The sequence below is a fragment of the Mauremys mutica genome, chromosome 6 (genome assembly GCF_020497125.1).
Source record: "Mauremys mutica isolate MM-2020 ecotype Southern chromosome 6, ASM2049712v1, whole genome shotgun sequence".
Classification (NCBI taxonomy): domain Eukaryota; kingdom Metazoa; phylum Chordata; order Testudines; family Geoemydidae; genus Mauremys; species Mauremys mutica.
The window spans coordinates 28,124,214-28,134,229 of NC_059077.1; the positions used below are offsets into that span (position 1 = coordinate 28,124,214).

Consider the following 10,016-nt stretch of genomic DNA (forward strand, 5'->3'; position numbering starts at 1 on the left):
TAGTTTTCAGCCCATGTGACAATCAGACCCCAGCACTCTCAAATTGGAACCCACAACTGGTGGTTGAGTTTGGTGGTTTTCTTCATACTGGATAGATTCAAAGCACAATAGTCTAGAACAGTGGGGCCCATCAGGGTAATCCGCTGGTGGGCCGCCAGACCATTTGTTTACATTTGCACAGCCGCCTGCAGCTCCTGGTGGCCACGGTTGGCCCTTCCCGGAGCTCCAGTTGGCCGGGAACAGCAAATCACTGCCACTGGGAGCTGCAGGTGGATGTGCAAATGTAAACAAACAGTCTGGCAGCCTGCCAATGGATTACTCTGGTGGGCCACATGTGGTCTGTGGGCCACAGGTTACCACCACTGGTCTAGAATGAATCACCATCCCAACCTATAGAAATCCTAATTTTGCTTAGTTTTACAGAAGCCTGTTTATGTTCTTATTGTTAATCTTGTTATCCTGTCAGACTTAGCTTTGTAATGCACCTGCAACTTTGCTTCTTACTTTTTCAAATACACCAGATTCCAAAGGTTATAGTGCGTACAAATCAAACAGAAAAGTCTCTGCATATCTGCTTCTGTAAATGTCAGCATCTCAGCCCTTTCATTCGTCATCTTTCTAATAGAGATTCTAGCACAGCCCAGGGAGCTGTTGTGGTAATACAGCAAATGTCTGTTTGCAACCAAACATATAAACACCACCCACACTTCACACTTTAAATAAGGAATAGCTCAAAATTAAATGTGTTTTTGAGCCGAACTAGTTCCAATTTGGTACATCTGGTTTCGTTTCAGAGGTTAAAATTGTTCTTTACTGAATCAGTGGAACTAGGAAAGTGATGAGTAAATCCCAGACTTGAGTTTCTTCCAGTTCTTTGCCTTGTCTGAATAAATTTTAGTTAATATTTTGCTTAGTGTTAACAGTTCAATAGCAGAACTTGATTAAGACAACTACCCTATATGATCGTGACTGTCAGCACAGACTAGTGGGTCGGGTACTGGACAGAATCAGGAGACCTTTGTCCTATTCCTGGTGGTTCTGCTGTGTAACCGAAGAAAAATCACACTTTCTCCTTTTGGTGTCTATCTGTTGTTTATACTTCACTTGCAAGCTCTTTTAGGCCCTTTGTCTCTGTTTTGTACAGTACTTAGCATAACGGGACATAGTGGATACTAGTGTAATAATATTTATTGTATTGTTAAATTTGTTGTTAAAATGCGAGGCTGTCTGAGGGGGGGAGTTGGAGAAAAATGTGAACGTCAGTTCAATGGTTCCCTTTTAGAGCATTTCTTCATCTGTCTTTCAGCAGCTGGGAAAGCAAACAGGTCCGGGATGCACTGATAGTGGACAAGTTCATATGTCATATAATATCTCTTGGCTAAAACTGAATGGGAAAGAATTTTCCCATGCTATGAACATTTCTAAGATTTTTAGAAACTTTTCCTGTCCTGCATTGGGATTAAATGAAAGCCTTTGAAAAGTTACTTGGCAAAAAAAAGAGAGAGAGGAGGGGAGAGCAGCAAAACTTTTTCTAAAAAAATAATATTTACTGTGTATTTGAGTGCCCATGATCACAAGGATGCCCTGAATCAATTTCCAGGTATGCTGTTGTGCTGCTACTGTGACCTTATACTGACTTACCCTTCTCAGACAACAGCTACAGAAGACACAGACACTGGGAAGTCAACAAGAGGAGAAAATGTAGCTTAAAACTCAATACACGCTTCCCCAGCTAGCCAGGCAAATACAAAAACCAGGGGAACTGCACTGTGTGTGGGGTAGCTATCCTCTCCCGAAAAGGGAAAATGCTTGAAAGTGACAGGATTTTTTTCTAAATTTTATACAGCTGGGCTGCTTTTTCAATGGTCTCCTGAGAAGCCAGAGTTTTCCAAGTAATGTAGGATCCTATTGTGAGTTCTTACAGCCACATACTGAGTGAGCTGCTTCTATCAGCACAGCTTATTTGAGGTCAATGACACGACACCTCTACAGCAGATGAAGATCTGGCTCTTATGCTTTTGTTCCACTCTAATGTTTTGTGAACAGAAAAATGAAGTAAATTTAATCATCGGATTGGTTTCCTTTTCTGAATCAAAGAATCTTTTTTTGCGGGGGAGGGGAGGTGGGGCTTTTCTCTATCATTGAATAATAACATAGAAGTTCTTTCTATCTCCTCCTGAGGAGGTCTCCACCTCCTTACCAAAGCCCTGACTGTCCACTCACTCTGAATGCTATTTCGCAGGTCATTTAAACATCTTTTATCTGTCTGAAAAGCCCTTTCAAGCAGAGCACAGCAGGATGCTGGAACGCTTCCTCGTTCCTGTGTAACAGGCAGACTTAACAGTTTCAGCTCAATATTTTCATGTTTTTTATTGCCCTTTGCTTTCTCTTTGTTACAATTGCCTGGCTGAACACCACTGAAAGACTACCTCAGGAGAACAAAAAAGGCTTCAATTGAATTATACATAAGGCGTTTCATTGACCTAAACTGGTGACTAGAATTCCCTGTGCGGCCTTTCCCAGTAAGTATGCTTTTGACAAAACTTTTTTTAGAGAAAACACTAGGTTTGACTAAATGAAAATAGTTCTGGAACGTGTCTGCTTTCCTTGAAAATGTTTGGGTTGGGAGGAGGAGGGTTTGGTTGGCAAACTAAAAAATAGTTTTCTAAGGAAAAAATAAAATCTTCTATTGGAAGGGGAGGAACCAAACACCCATTTTTCACCCAGTTCTACTAGCAATCAGATTAGTAGCCTACCATGTTGTCTTTCAACACTGTGTGAAAATGGTCATCAGGGTCTGTTTGTTTTAAATTAGATGGACTATATGGGCCCAAAGAATTAACGGTATTAACATAACCCAGATATTACTCAACAGCTTCAAACAAAGTTTGGGGTTTTGAATACAGATACCTTAGCTTGCTTAGTACCATGGGAAACACATAAATGGATGAAAGAATTTTCAATTATTAAAGATACAGAAAAGAAGGGAAAAGAGTTTAAGCATTTGAAATGTAAAGTATGGTGTTTATTTTAACAATATTTTATTTTATTTTTAGCAGGAGAGAGTCTTTAGAAGGAAAAGGCTGTTGCTTGACAGGTTTGGGGATTTTTTAGATGATGATGACTGTTGTTTTTTGGGGGAGTGGAGGAGGAAGTTGGTTGAGATGGGCTGGAGTGGCTTTTGGTAAAGTCCAGTCCCATTTCTAGAAATCAAAACAAGAGAAACACACAATGGGGGAAGAAAAGAACAGCAAAGATAGAAAATGCAGCTTCTATTTCTAGCGTTGACATTCCCTTGCAGGGGCGGCTCTAGAAATCAGGCTGCCCCAAGCAGCGCGGTGCGCTGCGCCGCCCTTCCCTGGTCCTGCGGCGGGTCCCCTCTTCCCGCGGCTCCGGTTAAGCTCCCGCAGGCATGACTGCGGCAGCTCAACCGGAGCCCGGGACGAGCGGACCTGCCGCAGGCATGACTGCGGCGGGTGCCGTGGTCCCGCGGCTCCGGTTGACCTGCCGCAGGCATGCCTGCGGCAGGTCCACTCGTCCCGGGACTCCGGTGGACCTCCCGCAGGCATGACTGCGGCAGGTCCGCCGGCCCAGCCTCCCGCCCTCCCCGGCGGCAGGGGACGCCCCCTACATTTTGCCGCCCTAGGCACCAGCTTGTTTTGCTGGTGCCTAGAGCCGCCCCTGTTCCCTTGCAACCTTGCTACTGGAAAAACACAAGCACAGCACACTCCCTTATCAGCCACTCAGAAACACGGCAAGATCATGCCAGCATCAGGCTGTTTAGGGCACTGCATTAGCTGCCTGTCTGGTCATAGGATTACAGCAGTGTTGCAAAATAGGCAGTCTTACTAGCTAGGCCAGACTCTTACTAGACAGACGGCAAAAGGAGAGGGATAGAAAAGAAATAAGGCAAGGAAGTAAAAGGACTCAAGGATGGGGGAGGGATGACACATTGCAGGTGGTGTTTAGGATTTAGCCAGAGCTAGTGGATGTGGCAATATCATCTGGGTCCCTCTCTCTGTCTTGGTCTACTCATGGCACCTCTCAGGATTAGGCTGAAGGAAGGCTGGGGTCCCAGGAGATGGTGGGGGATGGCAGCCATGATTAGGGTGACCAGATAGCAACTATGAAAAAATGGAATGGGGTGGGGGTGGAGGGGTAATAGGCGCCTATATAAGAAAAAGTCCCCAAAAACGGGACTGTCCCTTTTAAAATGGGACATCTGGTCACCCTAGCCATGATTAAACTCACTGCAGCAGTTGTGAGCAGACAAACCTCCTTCTCCTAATTTTTCCCCCAAAGTCATTTCCTTTTAAGAATGCCCAAAGGGAGCGTTGGGCAGCATTGTGTATTCTTGGTGTCCATCAATAGGCCTACGTTTGAACACACCCATTTGTTACTGATTTTTAGTTCTTTACTACTTTTGTTTACCTGTCATAATTTTAACACAGTTCTTGAGTAGTATTAGTAAAACGTTTTCTGTTTAAATTACTTGTTTTTGTTTCATCTCATTTTTTAAACAATAAACAGGTTATTGTGACAGTTTATGAACATTCACTCACTTCTTACAGCTGATTTTACAATTAGAGGAAACTTGTAGGCGCAGATCTAAGTCTAATCTGTTTCACTGCCTATCATTTGTAGTACTCTCTCCTCTAGGAATATGCACCATGTTAACTAGGTTTCCAGCCTGCACCATAATCACTTTTTAGTCTTGAATCACAGCTCTTGGGATTCTCTGGCTTCTCCACAAGCAAGGCAGCATTGTCAGCGTAGTCTTGGTCAGTGAACACTTCTTGATCAACCTTCATTCCAATGTGTGGCGCGGCAAGTCCTAATACCCAGTCGATGGCATGCTGTGGCGAGAATGCACCCCTGCCCTGCCCAAGGTTGTACAGAAATGCAGCAAAAGCCACGAACCACTACACACTCTTCCACTGGTACCAGTGTGAAGATAGTGCACCAGAGCGAGCAGACCTTCTGGGATGCCAGCTCCTTTCGGTGTGAGCTGAAGTGCTGACCTGACAGCTGAGTCAAAAGCCCCATATAGTGGACGGTTCAATTCTCAGTGCAGCTCAGCCAGAAGCTGGAGGGAAAGACCGCATCCATTGTCGACTGCCTAGCAGTGAAAGTTGATTGCTGTGGATGACAGCGTCTGTTGAGGAGGAGGAGGAGACAGCATCAGCATCCTGCCAAACAGGACGTGAGCAAAAACCTTTCAGGGCAAGAGGGGAGGCTAAGAAGATACAGTTCCAAGTGCAGTGTTCAGATACTATGGTGATGAGTGGCATGAATAACTACACACATTAGATAATGATTGTATCTAAAAGGCAGGTGGGTAATGAACTTCGAGGTCCATGGAACAAACTGCAACTGAGCAGTGACCTAGGAATAATATCCCTTGTCAGGCTCCGGCAAGGCTAGATGTGAAGGAGGATAAGATGGTACAAAGGTTTCCAGAAAGCAGGCATAAGCCCTGCTCTGGGAATAGCACAGGTTTAGGAAGCCTCTGCACCACCTTTATAGGAGCAGCATCCCCTACTTCAAACTAAGGATGTGTGGGGGGGTGTTCTGGGTTGATTGAAGGGGTGGAGGAAGCATAGCAGAAGTTTCCTACTGCTGCAAGCCCCATATAGGCTATGATAGTAGAGAGTGTTGCTAGCTTCTGCAGTCCCATAACTGGAAAGGCACAATCATAGAATCATAGAATCTCAGGGTTGGAAGGGACCTCAGAGGGTCATCTAGTCCATCCCCCTGCTCAAAGTAGGACCAATCCCCAACTAAATCATCCCAGCCAGGGCTTTGTCAAGCCTGACCTTAAAAACCTCTCAGGATGGAGATTCCACCACCTCCCTGTGTAACCCATTCCAGTGCTTCACCACCCTCCTAGTGAAAAAGTTTTTCCTAATATCCAACCTAAACCGCCCCCACTGCAACTTGAGACCATTACTCCTTGTTCTGTCATCTGCTACCACTGAGAACAGTCTAGATCCATCCTCTTTAGAACCCCCTTTCAGGTAGTTGAAAGCAGCTATCAAATCCTCCCTCATTCTTCTCTTCTGCAGACTAAACAATCCCAGTTCCCTCTGCCTCTCCTCATAAGTCATGCGCTCCAGCCCCGTAATCATTTTTGTTGCTCTCCACTAGACTCTTCCTATTTTTACACATGCTTCTTGTAGTGTGGGGCCCAAAACTGGACACAGTACTCCAGATGAGGCCTCACCAATGTCAAATAAAGGGGAATGATCACATCCCTCGATCTGCTGGCAATGCCTTTACTTATACAGCCCAAAATGCCATTAGCCTTCTTGGTAACAAGGGCACACTGTTGACTCATAGCCAGCTTCTTGTCCATTGTAACCCCTAGGTTCTTTTCTGCAGAACTGCTGCCTAGCCATTCGGTCCCTAGTCTGTAACAGTGAATGGGATTCTTCCGTCCTAAGTGCAGGACGCTGCACTTGTCCTTGTTGAACCTCATCAGATTTATTTTGGCCCAATCCTCTAATTTGTCTAGGTCCCTCTGTATCCTATCCCTACCCTCCAGTGTATCTACCGCTCCTCCCAGTTTAGTGTCATCTGCAAACTTGTGAGGGTGCAGTCCATACCATCCTCCAGATCATTAATGAAGATATTGAACAAAACCGGCCCCAGGACCAACCTTTGGGGCACTCCACTTGATACCAGCTGCCAACTAGACATGGAGCCATTGAGCCCGATGATCTAGCCAGCTTTCTATCCACCTTATAGTCCATTCATCTAGCCCATACTTCTTTAACTTGCTGGCAAGCCATCTTCCCTCAGTCCCTGAGGCTCAGAGATGAATTTGTCCTTTTTACACTGACCAGCTAATCCCTCTGCATCCTATCACAAGAATTAATGATTAAGCCACGACATTCATCTTGCTTAGAGACCTCTCTCTGCAAGGATATTTTCAGTTTCTTCTTTCAGATTTGTTTGTAATTTAACTAAAGCAGATTTTAGAATGAAAAGTGGATCTCTATTTAAGTGTTTCCTTCCTCTACTGCCTATTTCCCACCTGCTGTTATAATCTTTTGCATTTGGCATTGTCTCCACAGCAGGCAATCGGTGATGTTACGCACAGGGGATTGTGATTGCAGGTGGAACAATAAGCAACAGGAGTAGATGGAACTTTTCATGTGTATGTATCGAGTAAACTTTTTGTTTTCCAGATAAAAAAAGACAAATGCAGAAAATTGAACACCATGAAACCTAAACTAACAGCCACCTCCATTAGAACTTCTCTTAAGCAGCCAGTTGAAAATTGCCATGTTGTTTTGGTGCATTTTTGCTCAATCTTTAAAGAACATCTCTGTTAAATAACCCAGTTTTCAGTGATCCCTTGAGTAGTTGCTGAAGGTAGATTTCACTGAAGAAGGGCTGTTCAGAACATAACAGCTTCACTTTAGGGGTTCATGTGAACATTTTTCTTCAGTTTCAATCTGCATGACACCAAAGCCCCTGACTTTCACTTTCAGCGAACCTTTTATTTACTTACTTTTTCTTCACTGAAGGGCATTTAGGATGGTTTTTTAAAAATAAACTGATCCCAATTTCATTTACATCTAAGTGCCACTCAGTAAAAGCCAAAATACAAAACATTACGGTAGCCAGTCAGACTTCTTAATGTTTTCTCTTGGGTACAACTCCAGCTGGTAACTTACACGTTTATTTCCCTTATTTTGTACTGTGGCTTTCCTGTTGTCTGAATAGTATTATCCGAAGTGGGCACCTGTCTGAGAGATATTAACCACACCACAGTGTTTACTTGACTATTAGAGAGACAAGGTGGATGAAGTAATTTCTTTTTTTGGACCAACTTCTGTTAGTGAGAGAGAGCTCTGTGCAGCTCAAAAGCTAGTTTTACTCAGCAACAGGAGGTTGTCCAATAAAAGATATTACCTCACCCAACTTGTCTCTTTCATATCCTTAGGACCGACACAACTACAACTGTACTGCATGCTGTGATTATGGCATTTGCAGTACTCTGTATTTTGAATGAGAAGTACTGTTGTAAACATATCTACTGTGGGTGATAAATGATTTGCTACTCTAGTGGTCAATTTATTTGACAGTTCATTATCCTTATATTTTGCTGTGTTTGTAAAAGAGATTATATCCTGTCTGTTCTCACCATAGAGCCTGTACAGAAGCTGACATTTCTTCACCTCCTCTGTCTTCTCCCACTTGGGCATTAAAGATATAACAAATAAAAATTTAAAGCCCCCCTCCTTAGGTTGGTGAGTCAGTGCGTGAAGATCCTCTTCCCCTGCTTGTTCAGGTGGAACCCATCTCTTCCCAGCAGCCTTTCCTCCTGGAACAGCATCCCATGGTTGAAGAAGCTGAAGTTCTCCTGTCGACACCATCTGTGCAGCCATGTATTCATCTCCAGGATGCACATGTCCTTGACTGTGTCCTTACCCCTTAATTGGGAGGATGGATGAGAACACAACCTGTGGCTCTGACTCCTTCACCCTAGCCCTGAAGTCGCTGCTGATCTGCTCAGGATTCTATCTGGCAGTATCATTAATGCGCATGTGGATGAGCAGCATAGGATAATGATCAGAGAGATGGATGAGCATCGGCAATCTTTCCGTCATGTAACGGATGCGAGCTCCAGGCATGCAGCAGATCTCCTGGGACATCATTAGAGAGAAGCCCAGCAGTTCTCATGACTGAATAGAGGGGTGCAAAGCTGTTTTCTGTGGATCTCAACATCTTCTATGGAATCCAAGTTTAATTTATAAAAATAAGTCTCCAGGCTATCTGGGTGTGAAGATAATTAGGTTTATTGTTTTCACTGAGAAATGTATTCATGTTTTTGTTTAAATCACACTTTTTACTCTGTTTTTCAAAGAATGAAATAATCAAATGTGGATGGATGGATGGATGGATGGGCAAGTCCTGTCCCTTGGGTGCAGAGTGCACTGGGGTATAGTTTGGCATGGAGTGGTCTTGTACCACTGTGTACAGATGGGCAATTGGAGTATGATGGGAGTGAGCTGAGGGGAAAGTGGGACCCACAGATCAGCTGATACAGACCCACAGATGGTTATAGATTTGAATCTAGCTGTGCCCTCTTGGACGTAGTAGATCCATGGATGGCCCCACAATCTCTTGCTGGCCGGTGTTGGAAAGATTCCTTCTGCCAGCCCCCTGTGGAGGTTGCTGGCTCACCGTCTGCTGCTGATTCCCAGGCTTTAAGCCTGTGCTTAATGCCTACTGTATGTGGCACAATGAAGCTGATATAATTAACACTAGTGGGTTTTGGAAGAACTCTAGGCTACAGGTGTCACAGAACTATGGCTGCTTTGGGCACCGCAGAAGGAAAAATAGGTTGATTTTGACTGTTACAGTTGGGGTAGAGGGGACGGTTGCTTTATACCCCTACCTATATTTACATGCCTTTCCTGATATGTTAGTTTTACCCAGCCTCCTCCAGTCCCAATACAGAGCCATCCATAATACTTAATTTGCCATCTACACCCACAACCAAAGCATGCTGATCATAAACAGAGTTCCCTGAAGGAAGCAATACACCAAGGCCCATATCCTGCTCTCTTATTAACTTTGGTTTGTATTAGTTTTCCTGACCTTATGCAAATGCTTAAAAAGAGGAAAGAACCACTCTCTTATCACTTGTAAAATGTAGGTGTGCAGTGTCTCCCTAAACCAAATGTGCCTACCTAAAAAAGGAAAGTGCAGTCACCAATGTGTTGAAAGATGCTCCGGGGATCAAGGTGCTACCCTGGCCTCAGGAAACCCAGGTTAAACTCCCTGCTCTGCCACAGACTTCTTATGTGACCGTGGGCCAGTCACTTAGTCTGTGCATCAATTCCCCATCTGTAAAATGGGAAGAGTAGCCCTGCCCTACCTCATTGGAGTTCTGTGAGTATCAATACATTAGAGATTGTGAGGCTCGAAGCAGAGGTGAAAGTAAACCAGTACAAGCCGGTACGGTCTACCGGTAAGAAAGTGGCTGCTGGTATGGGCTGGTA

The 10,016-nt window shown here is 44.3% G+C and overlaps 1 long non-coding RNA gene across 1 annotated transcript; it reads left to right on the top strand.

Moving 5' to 3' along the window:
- Nucleotides 1-2,219: 2,219 nt before the first annotated feature.
- Nucleotides 2,220-9,559, top strand: LOC123373030. The gene is made up of 3 exons (XR_006580530.1): nucleotides 2,220-2,522; nucleotides 7,077-7,159; nucleotides 8,158-9,559. It is a non-coding gene; the product is annotated as an uncharacterized LOC123373030 (long non-coding RNA).
- The last annotated feature ends 457 nt before the right edge of the window (nucleotides 9,560-10,016 follow it).